Consider the following 20,841-nt stretch of genomic DNA (forward strand, 5'->3'; position numbering starts at 1 on the left):
GAAAGCCACAGCTAAGAGCACCAAAGGAATACATCCCTTAAAATGAAATGAGGTATTGAGACAAAGATTTTTTTTTTTTGGCTGACATAACTGTGTCAAAACCAAGGCTTTAACAAGCTCTTTTTTTCACACTCCTATCCAGCTCAGCTTCACAAGCAAAGTGATGAAATGTAGGCCAAATGCTCTGCAGAGACAGCTAATCCTTTTTATTCATATGAGAGCAATCAAATATACAGGATTGACCATAGGGAATGTATGTTGCAGCCCACGGACAACGAAAGCAAAACATGCTTCACTGTCTGCTTGTTCTCGGGAAAGTGGGACGCGTGTTTGCTTGTGCACAATCCAGAGCATGGATGGGGCTTTGGGAACTCAAAGAGAAGGTCACTCTTACACATCTCCACACAGCATCACCTGCCTTGCCCTGGACTGCAGCTGTGGGACATCGACCCAGAGATTGCCGGTCGTGACCAAAGCACACACACAAGGGGAATGAGGGAGCAGTGGGAGAAGGAGAGGGCCTGTTGCAGGTGCAGGGAAGCCCTTCCTCACAAAGGCACACGCAGCACGCAGGTCCCCAGACTGCTGTTTGTCACACCACATGTGACAGAGAAAACGAGACTTAAGGAAGATGATGCCACTTGTAGTATATATCCTATGGCAGATGAGCTGTAATTCTTTGCCTGTACAATGTTAGAAAGCGGGGGTGGTGTTTTTAAAGATATTTTCTATACTGCAGCTAAGAATGGCAGGTTTCACAATGAAGCTGTTGTTCAATTAAACGTGAATCAGTGTGTTTGCAGACCTGACTGATATAGGGAAGTAATAAAACAAAGACACTAGAACTTATCAGTAATTCTTACCATTCCTTAATGATGTTTCTAATCTATGCCTTTGACCCTTCAGTAATTCTACTTGGTTCTCTGCTGCTGTAACATTTACAAAGTAACTGAAAATTTTATGCCAGTTGTTAGCTTATCATGTTCTCTTTTCAACAGCCCAAGACAAAGGCCAGTATATCATAAAATAAAAGTCCAACTCCATATTTAGACTTCTGAGTAAATGACTTGAATTTGAAATGAGCAGAGCTCACAATCTCTCTCGCTGCTTTTAACAGAAACTCAGAGGTTCCTGAAAAATCAAGTCTTTTATCAGACTTTCAGATATGGTCTTGGGGACATGGCTTTTTATGTATAGGCACAGGCCTTCAGTGAACTTCGTGCCATTAGTACAGGTATTGGGCAGGGACACTCCTTAGACCTCATGAGGATGTTTGTGCTTTTTCTTCCAAATCACTTGAGGGACAGCTTTGCATTCCATCAGGCTGGTTTAGCCCTAGAGGCTGGATTACCAGAGACTTCTGTTGGCCTGTGTACGGGTCTGGACAGCAAAGGTGGGTGAGCTGTCTTGCTGGCATCAGTCCTGCAGCAAAGCCCTGTTTTCTGCCAGTGAGTTATAGACTGGTATGGAGCACAGCCTTGACACACACCACCTCCACAGCAGAAACACCCTGGAAAAGTGTTTGTACAAAGCTATGGCTGAAAGACGAGCTCTTTGGACTACACCTGCTCTCTGAGCAAGCATGGTCACGCTCATATGTCAGTACTCTACATTGGTAAAGCTTTCACTTCCAAGAAGAGAGAAGAGTTAAAACATTGGCAGACCTATTCACGCTATTGTAATGCTATTTAAAATTGGGAGTTGTGTTGGTATGGATTTGGTTAAGTGAAAAACAACCTCCTCTTGACACATATGCATAACCACAACTTTTGCACAGGCATGCAGCTGTAGATGAAACACCAGCTTGAAAAGTCTTGGCGACCTCTGGGCAGTTTGCTCACATGGCAGGATTATGCAGAAGGAACTGCATAAAATAAAGTTACGAAGTGGCAGATTCAAAGCTAACAAAAGGAAGCGCTTCATCAAATGCATAATTAAATTCTGGAGCTTGCTGCCAACAGTGCTATGGATGCCTAAAACAGATTTCAAAAAATGATTTTACGAAGCTGTGGACAGAGCTATTAAGTGCTATTAAACAGCAAGATTCTAGGAAGCTTTCAAGAACCCACAGCCTGGCAACTACACCAGAGAATTACCACTACATGCTTGCCTTTCTCGTATAGTTTTCTCTAAATATCTGCTGTCAACCACTGATGAAGAGAGGATACTAGAGTAGACAGACATATAAAGTGATCTAATATGCCCATTTTTGATTTGAAACCTCCTACATTGGCAATGATTTACCTTAATGATGAGGGTTGTGAACCGCAGGGATTCACCAACTGTTTTACAAGTAGCTGAGCCATCCATGGAGCCCAGGCAACCTCTTCAAGAGACCAGCTCTAAATCAATCAGGAGATAGTCATGTCATGTTCTCCCCAGGTTAATTTATCCAGCTGTTTGCCCCTAGGAAGGTAGAACTTCTCAGGAACTTAGTTCACCTGTTGCAGGCATACCCTAAGGGGTTCACCCAACTCAGATGCAAAGGATTGCAGCAAGCAAAGATATTGATTCCAGGTCTCCCAAGTGCTTTGCTGGCACCCAAACACCTGATCTGTTGTGCTTCTCAATTCAGGAGATAAGTGCAGGAGAAGGAGAAGGAGGTAAAATAGGTAAGAAATAATAATTGTACAATTGGCTAAAAGGATATTGCAAACTTTTATAGGTTGGCATATCATCAACCCCACACCCCATCCCTGAGGTTTACAGTGCACACCTCACTTTGATGGCCTTCTTTCTTAGTGTGAGCAGTCCTCTCTGCACAGAAAACTGAACATGCCTGGGAATTGTGCTGCAATAGTGGTCATTACTGCTGGAATACATGAGGTCAAACTCTGTTCTAGCAAGGAATTTGTCCTCTGAGCTGTAACACGGGTTGGACTCGGGTACACAGGTGAGACAAAAACATGCAGTAACATGGTTAGCAGAGAACTGGGCTGTAACATGACCCCTTGGCATAGAGATCTGCCTGCGTAAATGCCACTCCGGGCATGACAGATGGAGGGAAAGGAGTTTCCAATGCTGCTACATTTTTCTATTGCTCACAAATGTAACAGATCCCAGTCTGCTGTGATTCCTCCGAGTTTTCCCTGAACCACTGTAACATCTTATTATGTGCTACTTGGCCCCATGGGCAGGAAACCCCTGAGGTAACTCCCCAGGGAACACCACTGGGAAAGGCAGGTTTTATTTCTGGTTCTGCCCTAGGATTTCTCATCGTTGTTTAGGAAACTGAAGAGGTGACATCTCTGTGCCTCCACTTCTCTCTTGCAAAGCAGGGCTTGCGGCAGTTTTTAGCCCCTCAGGAATGTGAGGAGAATGCAAAGATTTGAGGGAAGCTGTGAGGTACTCAGATTTGGTGGTACCAGAGACTACCACAGCACATGAGACAGGCAAGCCCTGTGTACGGCACCTGATGAGCAGAACCAGGATGAGCATTTTCACCACGGCAGGTGGCTGCAACTGAGGCTCACCCTGCCTATGGCAGGCTTCCTGCATGAGCTGAGGTAAATCCAGACTTTTGTCTCTTCCACTATGCTCAAGCTTTGCCCTAGAATGGCAGCAGGATAGATTGCTGACCTGTGTAATGCTGGGTCAATAGCTCAGTATCCCAGCTAGGAGAGGACTCTACACCAGCATCACAAGCACCTCGTCCTGGCACAGCTGCAGAGCCCAACGTCAACATCTCCCACCTCCAGGTCACTGCTGGGAAGAATTACAGTTTCTTAAGATTTCCCCAAATAACCACAAAAGTACATGTTCCAGAACAACTTGTTCTACATCAAGCCATGTGGTTATTTCATCTATGGTGGGCATTGGAGGAGCTACTTTATCATCAGCTGCAGCAGGGCTGACCTGTTTCCTGATGTTGATTAAGGAAATAAAAGTCACCAAACACAGTTCTTCCTGAAGTCCTTGTGTGAAGCTCTTCCTCTCTGCATGCTCCCTACTGATTGCACTGCTTTGCCAAGCCTTTTTAAAGCTTCTCCATTGTTCTTCGGGTGCTGTCAATCAATCACGGTTGCCTGTGCACACTGGCAAGCTTTGCAAAGGCAAATATGCAATTGAGATCCTTAATTAACACCATGTAAGGTTCAGATGTATTCACCGGGGAAGGGATGTGTGAAAGAAATCAAGGAAGAAACAGAGCAGAATGGGGGGAAGGGATGGACCCTTTCCAATGATTTTATCTGCAGAAAGATATAATTAAGCTAGAATAATATGCAAGCTTGTTTAAAAAGAAAATGAACATCAAGAGAAGCTGAAGCTAACAACCAGCTGTGTCCTCTTTGAGAGTTAAATGAATTAGCTCCAAAGGCAGAAAAGAAGATGAAAAATAGGTTTTGTGTATCTTAAAGAAAGTGAAATCTACACCCACTGGTATGACACTGCAAATCTTCCACTTAATTTGCATCACAGGGGCAGGTCTTGTCACTAATAGAGGGAAATGTCTCCCTATTTGCCCGTTAAAAACATATGCTTTGCTTCCGGTTGTTGACAGAACTAGTCCTACCCTTCCACTTTCTCTCCAGACCAACTCAGGCTTCCTCTGCCAGCTTTGCTGCCTGGAGTATGTCTGAAAGGCAGTGCTGAAGGCAGGGTGACCAACAGGTAGGCTGAATTTGAGACTGAAGGAAGATGATACCATAATGTTCATCAAGATCTCACTGGGGTGAGGGGGAACATGGTGAAACGTGTTAAACTGTCAGTTTGAAAGAGAACCTTTAGGTAGTGATCTTGAATGTGTTTAAGAGAGTTAGCTACCTAGGTGATCTTCTCAGCAAGCTGGACACTCAGTTCCTCTAGGGTGTGTCTACACTAAAAGGAGTTTTACAGCATATGTATATATTGCTAGAGCCATGACAAAAATATTTCAGTAATGGAGATGCCATTCATACCAGAGAGAAGTTATTTTCTCAGCTACCTGAATAGACTAAGCTGCCTTTTTTTTTTTTAAAGCATAATTGAAATTATTTTAGAGCCAGGACTGTGATGAGTGTGGCGCATATTCTCCTGTATACCCCAGCTAGTATACCCCAACCAGACAGCAAAAATTTTCAGTACTGAGTAATCCATATGGATATTATCAATACCACCATTACCCTTTAGAAAGGGAAAAACAAACCCGGGGACAAGTATTCACTCCAGTGTGAGAAGTCACACAGCTTTGCTGAGGAGACAACAGCAGCAACTCCAATTTTCCCACTTCTTATTTAATTTTTCCCTTCAGTGGTCTGTTTTCAGCCCTCAGGACCTTGAGGATGCCAATGGTTCATTTATGATTGAGAAGTTTCTACCTCCGTCTAAGTACTACCAGAAAATAAGTTTATACCCATGAACTAAACCCATCAAGAATTCACAATCCAATCTGCAAACTCTGCAGGACAATGAAGAAGCTGAACAGCCTTCAGAGCACAAACAACACAAAGTACCTGAACTCCTCCAAGTCACAAGCAGTGACTTGTCGGTTTTCCCTCACTGCTGTAGTTGTCTATTAAACAGACATGTAAAATATTACACTACTATGGATGAATTTGCACAAATGTTTGTTTTCCCTTCTTTCTTAGCTGAAAGGTGGGAAGAAAAGCATGCATTTCTATAGTCCTGGGTACAAAACTGGTTTTGCCTAAATGTAGAGCAAACCAAAGGATCTATTTTTTCAGCAGACTGACTGTTTTTCGAAAGGGAGTGACCAAGTAAGCATATATTGCTATGATAAGACTGAGAAGACCAAAACAGGTGAAAGGCTATCATTCCTTGCCCACTTGAACCCTCTCAGGTCTGGCTGAGATTTAACCACTCCTTTGACAACAGTCCAGCCCATTCATGTGAACAATACACGAGAACTCACAGCAAAGCAGGGAGTAAGAATTCCTAAATGCCTGTGTTGAGAGGGTTGAGAGAGCTTTTCTAATTGAAGACATGATCTATCAATCACAGTTTACTTTAGTGGAGGGCAGTGAGAGTGGACTGGTCAATACATGTCAGAACACAGACAAAAATGAGATTAAAAATTTAGAGATGTGGAGATCTTAATTATTTTGGGAACAGGACAGGGCAGTAACTAATGTCAAGCAGTTTTTGAATACAAGGGTGAGCACTTGAAGTGCTGGAAGACTTTTAAATAGGAAATTAATAAGGGACAAGCGGAATAATGATATATTGTTGTACACTTTGTATGCAGATATATAAGGCCTGTGTTATTCTTTAAAAAAGGACAAATAGCACATAAAGAAAATAAGCAGCTACAAAGGAAGATCTGGATTCATAACTTATGCACCAATACAATTACCTCCCCCCCTTAGTTTTATTTGGGAGAAATTATTTAAAATTCCTTGAGTTTTTAATTGCGGTTTCTCAGGCATTTCTAATGGGTCATATTTCAGCTGCAGCATAGTGTTTCTGGCCTTCTATTTAAGTAATACTTTGCTTTGGCAAAGAGAACAAACATGGTCTGGGAACAGTCTACAATCTCCTCCGGTCAAATTCACAAACATAATTCTAGGCTTTTATCTCCTGCTGGAGTCTGCTGCTGAAAAAATTACATTATTATATATGTGATTGTTAAGGTAATCATAAAATATGACATATTGACTTTGTTAAAATAAATACACACCCCCACCTGCCCCCCAGCTAGCAAAACCATCTTAGTCTACATCATATTTTGGTCAGCTCTCTGACTGGCAAAACATTTCTTTGTCATCAGTGGCACACTAGGATACTTTATCCTGGGTTTTATCCATGTACTCTGGAATGTTTGACATGACTATAAATAATTCAGCGCTGACACATAGATTTTCAAAAAGATTTAGTCTCAATTATAATGCAAGATAAAGCCAAGTGCCTGGTAGAAAGAAGGCAGCATGAGAACCACGCTCTAACCATTTTCTTCACCCGAGTGACTAAGCAGTGAAGATGGCCCTTCTGAGGCCACATCTTTGTGGGAAAATGCACCCAGTTGAAAAGCTGGAATAGGCAGAGCTGGTGGAAAATCCCTGGCACAGCTCACAGCCCCCGATGGGGGAGTCAGCAGCAAACATTTAACATTCCTAGCCTGAATAGACTGACTTCCTTTCCACAAGTCCTGGCTTGTGGAAGGCAGAATGATCTGAGACAACGCACTTACAGGACACATTTCTCACTGGAATGCATTGTGGAAAACAAGAGGTTAAAAAGACCATATAATCTGTAGTAAGAGGGGTGGGAAGTTTTCCTGCTCCCAGAATACAAGCAGCCTGTGAAAATTCCCAAAGAAGAGAGGCCCAAGAGGAAGTTTCTTAATTTTGTCCACACCATCAGGGCCTCTAGGCAAAAGGAATTTAAAAAAGAAAAGGAAATAATCCAATCTGGCTTCATCCTTCTAACCTGATAATAGTAAAGACCAAGTCTTGGCTCAAGATCTAGGATTTGATATTTCTGCTTGTTCTAGGGAGGCTTCTTTGGCTTAATGACCTCCAGAGTAGGAAATCCCAGCTGAGACTGATTGGTAGAAGACAGGGGATAGCTGTTCTTGCCTGTTGCCCTTTTCATCATTTAATGCCAGTCCTCAGAGCAGAAGGGGCCCAAAAAGCTTTTAAGGCTAGGACCACATATATCTGGCCTCCTGCATGACATTTAGGCAAAATTCCTGTCAGCCACACAGAACTGCCTCAGTGGCAAAGCGTGTTGCTGCATTTACAGCAACATCAACTTTCCTTCTGGAGTTCAAGGAGAAAATGCTGCAGAACAGGACTCCCACCCTTGGCTTTTTCCAGTACCTTTAAGGGCAGCTTGGGACAGCAAAAGAGAGTGACCGTGAGAGTCATTTTTCTGCAAGGACACTGCTCCCCTGCACACCAGCCCGTGGCACCCGCTGTTGCCCAGGGCAGTGCCAGGCACTGACCCTGTGCACACGTGGCTGGAGCTGACGTAAAGCACCTCTGTCCTTCCACTTGGCCTTGCAGAGACACCTCACGTGCGATAACTCTGCCCCTGCTCCATCGGTCACCTGGGCTGACCCGCAGCTGGACCTGGCACCCGCACATACTCTTTCCTGCTCGCTCTGGTGCCCCACTGGCTTCCCACCGCCCACGTGCCAGGATGTGGCCCTTCATCAGTGGAAACCTATTCCCTTGCCTACGTGGCCCAGCCCAGCTCTGCAAAAATCCCAAGGAGGAGCAGGGTGCTGCTACCCTGCTGCTGCCGTGCCCTGAGGAGGTGCTGGAGGACAGCCCTGGGGCTGGAGCAGTCTGGCACCTGCTCTGGTCTGGTATGCTGACCAAACCAGTTACACCAGCACCGCTGTCCTCCCAGCCCCCACACTGAGCTCGCCAGGACACTGGGAGGCCTTCAGGCAGACAGGAGTGGGGATGGGACCTGTGGAGCTGCTGCAGCTCCTTGTTGGGTATTATCCAAGAAGGAAAACCACGTGGTACCTTGACCCACATGGTTTGAGACCAGCCATTACACCCACTTGCTAACATTGCAGGGTTAAGTTGTAGCATAAACAGGGCTGTGCTATAAGTACTGATACACAGCTTAACTAAGCAAAGACCATCTAAAGAAACAAATGTGAAGCTCTCCACAGGGCCTTAGTTATCCTTATGCCTCCCATTTTCCAAGATGAATACTGTTTTGTCCCCCTGCTCATAACAGCCTTTTAACATCTTGGCCTTGGAGACCTTTCTAGTAAAATTTCCCATGTCTCCCAGCTAGTTCCCTTAGGGCCAGGACTCTTTCCAGAAGTCTTGTTTGTTCCTTTCCTTCAGATATCCCTACTGTAGCCTGGGATCATGCACTGATCTCATTTTTCTTGTCCATTTCTTTTGATACCTCCTTAACCCATCTTCTCCTCCCATTTCCCTCTTCTAGTGCTCTGCTTGTTCCCAGTTTCAGAGAAGGTAAAGCAGAGATTCTGCTGTGGATTCTGAGGGGATGTGACAAATGTTCTTCTGCTGGGAAGAGAGACTGAGAGAGAGAGAGGAGATGTGAAGCTTGACTTACCAGGCTGATGACCAGGCATTTTTTCCATGGCAAGCTTTTCTGAGGACTCACGCGGTGGGTAGAAAGCAAATGGCTTTCAGAGATAAACAACTAGTGTTTCACCAAAGGTGACAAGGAGCATGCATGACCAGGCCAGGTCAGATGTGTGGCTTCAAGTCCTCTTGTCTGTCCCAACACCCTCCACTCTGCTGTGAGCCATACATCAGCTCTCAGCGTGAAAGACATCTGGTTCATAGTAGAGGGTGGACTTTTCCTATCAGTTTCTGTGGTTTTCACTGCTTTTCCTCCTCATCCGTGTGAAAGAAAGTATATTATCCTCTACTTGCACTTACAGGTGATCAGAGGTTGCCCTTCGTGAGAGATGATTGCTTGGGTCAGAACTCCTGGGTAGATGTAGAGCAAATGTCAGATATGAAGGGAAAATTTCCAAAACACAGTAATTTCACACCACCAGGTCAAAGCCCTTCTCTTAAAGGTCCCTACCCTTTTCTAGGTGTTAATCCATTGATGAGTTTTCTACAAGCATAAAAACAACGTAAGCATTACTGAATGAACTGACTTTATGCCAGGCACACATTCCCACACATAACTGCTGTTTTGAAGTCACAACCATGCTTATCCCCTTCTCCCCTCCATTTTGACTGCATTTGAAAAGAGAACATGGTTCCCTGGGTACAAATGACACAAAATGCCAATGTCCTTCACTCATCCTTGCAACACACGTGGCAGCACTGCTTTGACGATGCACCTGCCTTGGCCTGCAGCTCACCTGCTATTGGCTGTTGTGCAAGTGCTTCCTGGAAACCCTGCAGTGTTTTTCCTCTGAAGCCGGCAGGGGCTGAAATTGGGTCAGGTTCTGAATGCAGAATTCAGGTTCTGAACCATCACTGTAGGGTGAGGGTAGCTGGCTGAGCCCGTGCAGCTCTAATGCTTGCCTTTTCTTTCCCATGCATCACTGATCTGTACTGGAGTGGTGTCCCAAGCTCTCTGGGCAGCCAGGTGAGGAGTAGGTAGGGAGGTCTCAGTTTCAGGGAGTTTATGCTTGATGCCATTTGGGTTACAGGGATGGGAGCTAAAGTCCCACTGGCTACCTGGAAGCCTCATCCAGACATTGCCACCTGCATTGCCCACGTACCTGGGACAGCCCTGGCTGCTCACAGGACAGACCATGCAAACATTGTAGACAAAATGTGCTCCAAGCCATAACTTATTGCAACACTTTTGGGGTTATAACTTAGATGTGCATTGTGAAAAACAGGTAGCAGAAGGGGTGAGAAATCAAACCCCCTGTGGGTGCCCGAGTGGCTCCTGTATACTCTAATAGCCTCTTCACCTTACTGCACTACTCCCAGTGACCTTGACTTCAGCAAGAAGGCTGACAGCTTAAGTGAAGCACAGACTAGCAGTGATCAGGTGTCAAGTTCCAGTCACTGACTGCCTGCAGGATGAGCAAAATGACTTTTAATCCTCAGTGCTTCACATCTCACTTGCAATGGGCCCAAATTAGCTGTTTGGTTATGGGGCTGAGACCTAAATAGGTGACTGAAACTGCTCTAACCCAAAAGAAAGGGCAAGAATTTGGGAGGCTCTGGCATAACTGCTTGACCTGCCACAAACCCGCCACATAACCATGCCCAAGTCACCCAGTTTTAGCCCTTCACGTTGCTTCCCTGAAATCGGGGCAAGCACAGCAGGCTGCTGGGGGTTGGTACTCTGAGGTCTGTAAGAAGTTTGGCCATTGCAGGTGACACGTGCCCCAGAAAGGTCTACAAGAAAGAACTGGCTAGAATTTACACCTGCCCCTTTCCTTCAGCACTTCACGTGTATGGGTGCAAAGTCCCAGTTCACCCAGAACGAATGCAGGACAGGGACATTTACTCCAGTCCTGCCTGTTTCCCATATCCTGTGGATAAGAAAAAACTTCAGGCACCAGGGTTGGGTACAAGTTACCCTCATCAATGCTAAATTCACTTTAAAAGCAGTATCATCAGTTTTTTTCTCACCTCCTCCCTCCCCACAAGTGCATGAAGTGTCTTTCAGGTAAAAGGCCATACCCAAGGATTCCTTGAGATGTTAGCACAGGAAATCTTGGGTTAGAGAAAGCTGCTGTTGTTAGGACAACATGTATCATAAACCCTGCCATTGCTGCATACTCCCTGCCTGGTCCCAACCACTCTCCTTATGCTTCACGGCCTCTCTCCCGCTTGACAGGCTGCAAATGAGGTCAAATGCTCTGGAAATGGTTTGTGGCACTCTTTTCTGTATATAATAAAAAGCCCAAATGAAAGCATTTCTCAAGTCAGCACTATGAGAGCAAAGATGCCTAAACTGAAGTTTTGAATTAAAGGTGGTGTTGATCAAACTGCTACAGTTGACTGACTTTGCACGAACAAATCAGTCCATGAGTCAGTGAGTCATTCATCTCTGCAAGGACTGAGATGCCTTCCTCTCACCCATCTGAACAGCAGATCTGGTTAATGACAATACATGACTTACATTCGCATCATGCATCCATTCCATAGCAGCTTTTTAGCTGCAAATAGCAAGGCTACATGTCTGGCCCTGTGCTGCTGCCTGGTGAAGGAGAAGGCTGTATATAACCTATCAGATATGCAATTGGAGGGCACAGTAAAACTGAGGGAAGGGAAACCAAGTCATAACATCTGGGACATGCCAAAGGTGTACTGCTAACAAACTGCAAAGAAAAATTAAATCCATGTGATTAGAACCAGCGCACAACGTGTCCAGATCTCATGATTACATATCTCACTGAAGACATGGTCAGCAGCAGGTTTTTCTAGCAGTGGGGGCCTTTCCTGCTTCAGATATGAGATTGCCACCTACTGACCAATTGTCCTTACTTGGGGCAATACCCTAGAACCCGACCCTCCATTCTCCCCTTATCAGAAAGACTCCACTACATTTAGTTTGTGCTATCTGATCAGATTGCAAACAGAGGTCATATAACTGTACAGACCATTAAGCACCAATTCACTTGGGCAGAAGTAAATGGCTCCATTTTACTGAAGTACTACTACTCATACAGTTCACCTTAAGCACAGGGACATTATCTCAGCAAGGCAATGAAGGCAATAAAAATGCAATCTGCCCAAGACATGGTTCTTGCTGGGGAGATCTGGATATGGAAAGTTATTCCAGGTCTTTCCAGATCTGTGCTGCTTAGTGTGTAACGGGAACACCTTGCAAGCAGCTAGATTTATGTGTCTGGGACTGGAATATTTGGACACATGTTGGTTTGTGGTACCCTGCCCCTATCTGCCAGATGCAGAGAGTAGGCTTTTAGATGACTTCTCATCCAAATGCATGTGAAAAAGTATCCCTGCTGGAAACCTCTCACTGTAGCACAGTTCTGTTTGTGCTGGAAAACCCAGCTATCACCACCCAACAAAGCCGCAGAGTGCTCTTGGAGGGGTTCTTCTCAGCAAATGTCCAAAAATAGCAGATATTGCAGAAGGGTAGAAGGTCATGTAACACCCATGCTACAACACTCTTCTGAGTGCTGTTCGTTACCTACGACAAGCCAGCCACTCCTTTTCTTGTTGCTTGCTAGGCAGTTTCTAATTCACATAGTCTTTCTTTAGCTGCTGTTTTGCTGAGTATCTCACACATTTTTTGAGGCCCAGTTTTCCTTCACAGAGCTGGGATAGCCACATTGGACTAAAATCTGCGCATTTCCGAGTTTTCTCTCTCATTTCAGTTACAGCCTCTGCCTCTGACTCAGACTGGTGTTTCTGATAGGATCTCAGAGAGGGAGGAAACAAGAATAAATAGCATCACGCCCTCCTCACGTGGGTTGTGGTGCAGAGCTGAAACAGAAGATGAGGAAGAGCCTGGGCTGGAGAGGGAGGGGGCTCAGCTGAAACTAACCCACATTTTGAGGATTCCTCCGCTCTAATGGGGCACTGAAGCAAGGGTATTACCAGCCTCTCCTTCCCTCATACCGGTACCCAAACTGGCTATTACTAGTTCTTAACTATCAGAAGCATGAGCTGTCTGTCTTAACCTCCCAGACCTGGCAACAAAGCTGCCTTAAGAGGCAATTAATGCTGCCGGGCAAGATGAGGGTAGGTTAGCATGGTAAAGGTCACGGACACTCAGGAGCCCTGGCCAAGGGTGACGCTGTGTGTGCTTCTCTCCAGGGAGCAGCATTAAGGAGAAGTCAAGCACAGGCCACTTTGAAAGTGTAACACTTTGAAACAGTGGCGGAAAGCTAAATAACTTTACTGGCATGGAGGGATAGAGAGTTTAAGCATTTTGACAGTAAACAATTTTCCTCTGACCTGATTCAAAGCCTGGTCTGGTGAGATTCAATGGTGACTCAGCCTCAGAGGACTGATTAGTACTCTACATGCCAGGATATGCTGGCCTCAATTTGGTTCTTTGGAGATACCTGCACGATGAAGAGTTCTTTATAAATGGCACATATTGAGAGTTTTAGGAGGCCACTAGGTTGAAACTGAGACAGCCACTTACTAATACAGTCAGTACCTTTCAGCCAGAAAGCCTGATGGTATCCAAACCCAGGATTTCTTGGTATCCCAACAGGGTCAAACTGGAACGAGAAGACACACACACACAGAGTTTTGTGAAGCTCCCCTTAGAAAGGCCCCGTATGCCTGTGGATGTCCTCAAAACAGTATCAAATGCTTACCTACAACTTAGTTCCTTCACTCCTCAGGATGCTACAACTTTTAATAAAATGTTAACTTACTGGTTGCACAGTTTCAAATCTCATTCTTTGCCTCCACCAAACAAGGTACAGCTACCGGGGCAGTGGTGTAGCTAGCAAACCTCAGTACTGTATTTGCAGTTCATTTTCTCAGGCAGTAATAATAAACCACACCAGTAAAAAGCCTCCTGCTGCCGCTTTTGCCTCTTATCACTGCATTTACAGTAAAGCTTGTGCTGATTGCAGTAGACTGGTGGAAGGTGAGGGAGAGAAAAAGTATTTTCCGCATTCTTAATAGCTCTATAATTTCCTAGTACAAGATAAGGCTAGGTTGTGTCATTGATCCCTGTAACACAGGACATCCCAGGGCAGATAGGAGGTACATAGAGGCAGGCAGCCCATTCTGGATGAGGGACAGAGCCTCACAGAAGAAAGGAGAGCAAAAGCTCACACAGGACTGAATCCAGACCAGGAGATTGCTTTTCTCTTTTCAGCAGGGCTATTACGGTGGAGATGAGCTCTAGTATGAGGCAGAAACAGCTGTTTTTAACAGTGTGTGTTCATTAATATCTCTTCAATTGAAAGGACAAAATAAGCAGTTGGAAGGAAATAAAGTCCAAGCAACTTTCTCTAAGAACTCAAAGACTTCATGATCAACATCCCAAGACCACCACGAAAGACATCCAAGAAACAGACTCAGTGTTTGTGAAAGTTCTAAAAATTGAAAATTATTTTCAAAAACCTAAACATTTTCTATGAACATTCCTATATGCCCTAATACAACAAAACAAGAGGAAATTTCTTCTTGTTTCCAGATGACAATTCTTTCTCAAAAGGGGAACGAAACAAGGAGAGGAAAATGAAATACTGTACACTGGGAAACACTGAATGTTAATATTTACCTGTCTTGTTACATCTTTTTTCTATTGATACTTGTTGACATGTGGGCCTCTTTCTGGTTAGCTGGTTTCTGCCTGAGTTCATGCATAGAAGAACTTGACTCTTGATTTGGAAGGTACAACTGTAGTATATTCTGATTTTCCCAAGGCCAGCCTGGGGGAAAAGAAAAGGAACAATGTGTCACTTCACACCTTCACCTCATTCTTCTTGGGCTTTTGCTATCTCAGCCTGTTGCACGTCACAGTTTGAATAACACTGCCTGGCAGCCCAGAGCAGCTATGGGCCAGGCACATGTTCCCAAAGGGATTTTCCCTCTGCTCTTACGTGAGCATCTGGGTGCCTCTTGGTTTACATAACTCTGAAAAACATCTGGGGTTACAAACTCCTAATACCTCAATTTGTTATGGAAATAAAACATGCTTGTAGGATAAAGATGCTGTTTGCAGGTTACACCACTTGTTGAGTCAGAGGGAGGAGGAAGAGAGGAGAGGTCGGGTTATTCTCTGTCCCAATTCTTTTGATAATGGTTCCAGGCAGCTGATTGTGCCCTTCCTGAAGTACACAGAAAGTGCCAGAAGACTGCTTTCTGCCAGCCGAGCTGAGGGTCAGGCTCTCTGCACAACTGAGTGCAAAGGAGGGCACGTTTCAGAGAAGTATTTTTAGTGCAGGGGAGATGATGGACCTGGAAAGGGAAGGCACTTCTCCAAGCCTGAGTTGGGCAAGTGCAGGGTGTCTGCCAACCCTGTCCCTCTGCCAAAGCACTGCCAACCTGGAAAAAAGACGCTTCTTACAGAGGTGAGCAAGCTGTTCGCCTGACTTCCCAGGCTCCCCCTTCCCTAACATCTCTCCTCACTGCTGCAAATTGCCCTGCCAGTTTTTCAGCCACAATCTCCCGCCTGGCAGGAATCCAACCCAGCCCAGCTAAGCAGGAGGCGCCTCTGCACCCCCGAGCCATGGGCAGCCCCCCTTGCTGTCCCCAGCCAGCCCATGCAAGGTTTGAACCAGAAATCCAGCTGAGAATCACAGACTAGCATCAACCCTTCCCAGGAAAAGAGGTTGTTTGTTTTCTTTTTAATACAGTTTCTATTGTTCAGGAGATTAAGGATGTAGTGGAGGCTTGTGGCATTTTTCCTCTGGGATCTAATTACGGAGGAAGAAAAATGAATTTGTATATTTATTAACTCTTCCAAATCCAAAATAAGACATAGGAAAGGCCCCAGCAGAGGCATATTTAGCCATTGCCCATCTTCTGACTGTGTCTCCTACCACATATCCAAGAATGTGGTAAGACATAGAAAAATACACTGATAGCTGTTGGAAGAACCCAGTGAACCTCCAGCACTCCCCTGTGCCAGTGGCAGTTTGCCAGTAACTGGATGATAGTTGTTACCTAAAAATCTGCGTACTTTTATACAGGAAAGCTGTGCAATATTTTCCTTAAAGCTGGAATTCCGGGTATCAAGGGGTTGCATAGGTACTTTGATCAAGTGGAAATGGGATTTGAGCTGTCATGACTGCGTAGAAAATCCTGAAAACAGAAAGTCTCTGTACACCAAAGTCACCCATATTAAGAGGGCATAAAAAGAGGATTTTTTTACCTATTTATTTATTTATTTAATAATTTGATTTCTAAATTCTGAAGGCCTCTTCCTTGATGAATAAACAGCTGAGATTAGTAGCAGTGCACTCAAATATTTTTTCTTTGCACAAATATAAGCATATTTCTTCAATTTAAGGCACCTTGGCTCTCTTCTTTTCAGAGACAGCAAGCACACAGCACTCCTATGATCTCCACTAAGCCCTCTGCCTACCCCAGCAAGAGTCTGAAAACACTCATATTTAAAAGCAGGTCCAGTAAAAAAAAAAAAAGAAAAACATCCTGAAGGCCACCTGCAGATGTATGTAAACTCAGCTAGAAGAAATGCTGCTGATGGGCTGTGCATTAAATTTCTCCTTCATGGCCACTGGTACACCTTAGCTAGCCAACTCACTACTTATAAAACAAGATTAGATATAAAATGCAAAATCTTTACAGAGAAGACTGCAATAAACCTGATTTCTCATGCACCTTGAACCATCGTATCTGCACTCAGTACCAACTCCAGGAAGGGCCGCTAACATCGTAAATATTTTGATTAACACAAATGAATGCTTAGAAAGAAGCAGTTGGCCACAGAAATTTCCTTTGTGTTCCTCTTGCAAATCACACTGACGCACAGTGTTTGATCTCCTTTGACTAGCTGGTTTAGGGTACTTATTACTTACACAAAAGCGGCTTCTGTTCTGAGGACTATGCTTTTGAGATCACAGACTACAAAACTATCAGTCACAGAATGAGATATTGTACAGGAAATTGGTACTAGTATTTACTTTTCTTCTCCTATAGCCATAGATTCACCTGAGGGATTTTTTTTTAAAAAAGATAATAAATCACAACAATGTGTTTAGGAGTGCTCTAAAGTAACCTGTGATAGAGAACACATGCCACTGTACCAGCTAGAGATTCACTGATACTCAGTTGAGATGAGCTATCTAAATTATTTCCCATTTTGCCATTTCTGAATGATGCAGTTACTTTCTGGCCTACTCTTAGATACCAGGACATACTAGTCTTTAGATAACTGAATACAATCACACATTTTTTTTTCAGAGTGGTTTCCTTTATTTTAAAATACATCTGGTTGGACAAGCACTGGTTGAAATGGCTTAATTCTTCCTGTAGATTTCGAGGTGGGTGCCTTTCTCTGCAACTGGGCTATTAGAAACCAAATAATCCCTGGAACTCAGTGATATAGATAGGGATCATGAGCAGAACAAAGAATTTTTCCAATCTTAAAATCATTACATTCAGGATTCATTAATGCCTGAGATTTATATTGCCCTGTATTTAAATCTTAATGATGACCTCTTCCAAAACATGGCCAAAGTAAATGAGGTTACCCCCCTCTGCCAAAAAGATGTGACATAAAATTTGAATGTTCCTTAGCTTAATTAATCTGAAGAGCAAGCTTTTCCCTTTCTAATTACATTGCCCAACTCTAGTTTTGCAAATTGCTGTTTAGATAAACTAATTTGTGTGCATATTTGTGCAGTGTCAAGAACTATAGAAAGAACTAAAATTCTTCTTTCATTAAATTCTAGAAATTAGTTTTTGCTATTTTATTCTAGAAAATCCTGTAAAACAACAATCTCGTAGTGAAGAAAAGGAAAGAACATGTATTCAAATAAATGCAGTCTTAATAAATTATTTGTGAGCATAAATACTTAAAAAATCTACAAGTCTTTTCTGTATAAATGTGATACACAGGCAAATGAAAGAACACCAATTAGTCATCATCTGACACAACCTTATGCAACAGTACCCTCGGCTAATCATATAGGAAGAGATCAGAAAGGAAGAGGTTAACCTTTTAATTGGTTATTTACTGTTTCGATTCCAGGCAGCATTTATGTATCTGCATAACACTGGAATGGCTTAGGAATAATAGTGGGTGTGCTGACTGTAAATAAGCTGCAAGCTATAAGCCTATGAACAAGCCATGATCTGATGTAATAAATCACAAGTCAGACGCTCTTGTGGTTTGTGACATCACGAGCACTCAAAGTGCTATTTATAAGCTCTATCATGCACTGTCCAAGATTATTGCCAGTTCAGAAATTAAAATGTTTAGGATTCTTTTCGTATGGTCTTTCTTAGATAGGGTGACCTATTTGCAGCAAATTTAAGCCAACACAAAGACAGGATTGCTTGGGGCCACAGGTCAGGTGAGGCCAGGCACTTGCATTCGAGGGAACCTAGTGGTGTTGAGTACACAGGAGTTGTGCTGCTGAGCTGACTATCACCGTGGCTCTATCAAAAGCAGTTTTTCTTCCAGCTTCACTAAGGTGACCTAAAACTCCAATAGGGAAATATTTGAAGAGTGCAGGGAGAAAAACACTGAAGGTCAATGAGGATAAGATTATGAGAAAGCAACAGAAAATTATCTGAAGGGATACAAGGCTGCTACTGCCCTGTGATCAAGTGGTGCAGTTTGCAAACATCACCACCCATGACACTGGTGTGGTGACTCTTATGGAGGAAGATGGTAACAATCCAGTTCTTTGACATAGTACAGAGTTAAACGGTTTTGCCTACATCTGCTTTGGTTGTAGAACCTTATGTTTCTTTAATACAACTACAAAAGCAGGTGAAGCACCACTGTAATTCAGGGAAATGCTGAGCTTTCTTTCCTACGTATTAGATACCACCGTATGAGTAGCAAAGATTTGTCTGCTTCTACTGATGGCCTTACTCAGATCGGGATCAAATTATTTCCAGGATCGGTCCCTTCCACAGAGATCAGGGCAGCAGTGGGGCAGCAGCGGAGCAGTGTGGGTAGCTGCTGGCACAAAGGCACTTCCAAGATGGCTGCAGAAAGTTGCTTCATGTGTGCAGGGTGTCAGAGAGCAGGAAACCACAAACATTTCTAATCTGTCCAAAGAGAGACACTGCAAAACCCTCAGGCATAATCACTGATTCATAAAACTGACGACAGGAAATGAGAGTTAAGCTAGAAGGAAAGAGAGAGTAAAAGCAAGCCCAGAGGCTTATAACTATTTAATTCAATCAGGAGAAGGTAACAAACGTTTAGTTAAAAGCAGCGTTCGTGTTTAATTACTGCAATTATGCTGAAATATATTATTTTGTCACCAAATTGACTGCAACTTTCCTCAGTGCTTAATGCATTTATACTGCTAAGCAGCACACAGCCTCAACACATCACCAGGTGCTCCTCCCCATCAGCTGTCCCAGCCCACCTCCAAGGTCTCACCTCCTCTGGAGGACACTCACAATGGCCAACACGTTGCTCTGGCTAGCCTTGGTTAAAAAGTGCTATTTGAAAATGCTTTAGGTGAAGTAGGTGGCCTTCCTGATACCATGTTGCATGACTGTTTACCACATAGTTTATTGCCGCCACTGCTCTAACAGGGGTGATCTACTGTTAACAGCAAGGTAACCTTTGGGCACCTCCCTCCCTCTCCCTCTACAACTGGGGAAATGTGGAGGTCCCCAGGTGTAAATATCTCCTGTGCTACCTTACTGGACTGGAAGACCAATGTACACATATTTTGTTTATGTCCAGTTTTTGCAAGAACAGAGCCTGTCAGCAGACACTATTGTTGTTACTCTTCAGAAGAGGAAGCCCATTTCTCTGGTACAAAGGCATCAGTGTTACTGCCAGCTGAAATTACAGGCAAAAGGACTAACAGCAGATGCCAAAGAGCTAAAAACCAGAATACTTAAGTAAATCCTGTATGAAATATGCATGATACGATTTCCTTCTGCTTTCAGGATCAGGTGACTAATTGTAATTAGCTGAGTTGTTGAGGTAAAACCATCTCCTAAAGGAACTGGTAAAGGATTTCCTGAAATAGCCCTCTGAAATTTCCATGTCTCTTTTATGTTCTACCAAACAAAACTATAAAGCAGCCAAATAGTTATGAACTGAAAGTGTCTCCTCCCATTCCCTGCTTCAGAAAGGCAGAGATGGTGCTCTCTTAACCTGATTGATGGCAGCAGCTTACCCTTGAAATGACTCCTGTATTTCACTGGTATAGAGCAGGAAGGAAGTATAGAGCATAGGAGGAAGCAGGAGTGACTTGTCACTGCTGTGACAAAGGATTACTGCTGTGGGAAAGTTTTATCAAAGAGGTCTGCCCTCCTCTTGGGCTTAAACTCAGTCCGTCCTAGTTTCTGGCAAATGTTTCCAGTCAAGCTAAAAATTCCCGGCAGTAGTTAGTTCAGATTTGGCATTTCCTAAACATATTCATCTCAGTAGAACAGGCTGCTATCTCAAGGGCTTGCAAGGGAAAGTAAATGCCTGGGACCTGCAAGGCTGGCATATCAGGAGCCTGGTTAACAGGCTCCAATCGAGCACTGATGGCTGGAGATAGCAACCAGAAGCAGTTCCCAGCTGGCAGGGGTTCAGCTTCCTGTGTGACATGAGTCAATGGCACTGGGCCAGGGACCAGCAAACAAAGTACCTCAGTACAGCAAACAGAGACACTAGGGACCGGGTGGCCTAGCAAAAGCTGGGCTCTTCTCTGGGTTTTTAGACACAGCCTCCTGCTGCTGGGGCAGCAGCACTGTTCAAGGTTTTTTGATTGTTGGGACCGCAAGCAGAGGACTGTGTGAGTATAAGGCTATTTAGGAAGTTTCATTAGGGCCAAGGTGGGCATACAGAGAAGCAAAACTCTACTGTTGGCTTGCTGACACTACTAATCTTATC

This window comes from Manacus candei, unplaced genomic scaffold, assembly GCF_025592945.1.
Source record: "Manacus candei isolate 608988 ecotype Guabito, Panama unplaced genomic scaffold, ASM2559294v1 h1tg000014l, whole genome shotgun sequence".
In the NCBI taxonomy this organism is placed as follows: Eukaryota; Metazoa; Chordata; class Aves; order Passeriformes; family Pipridae; genus Manacus; species Manacus candei.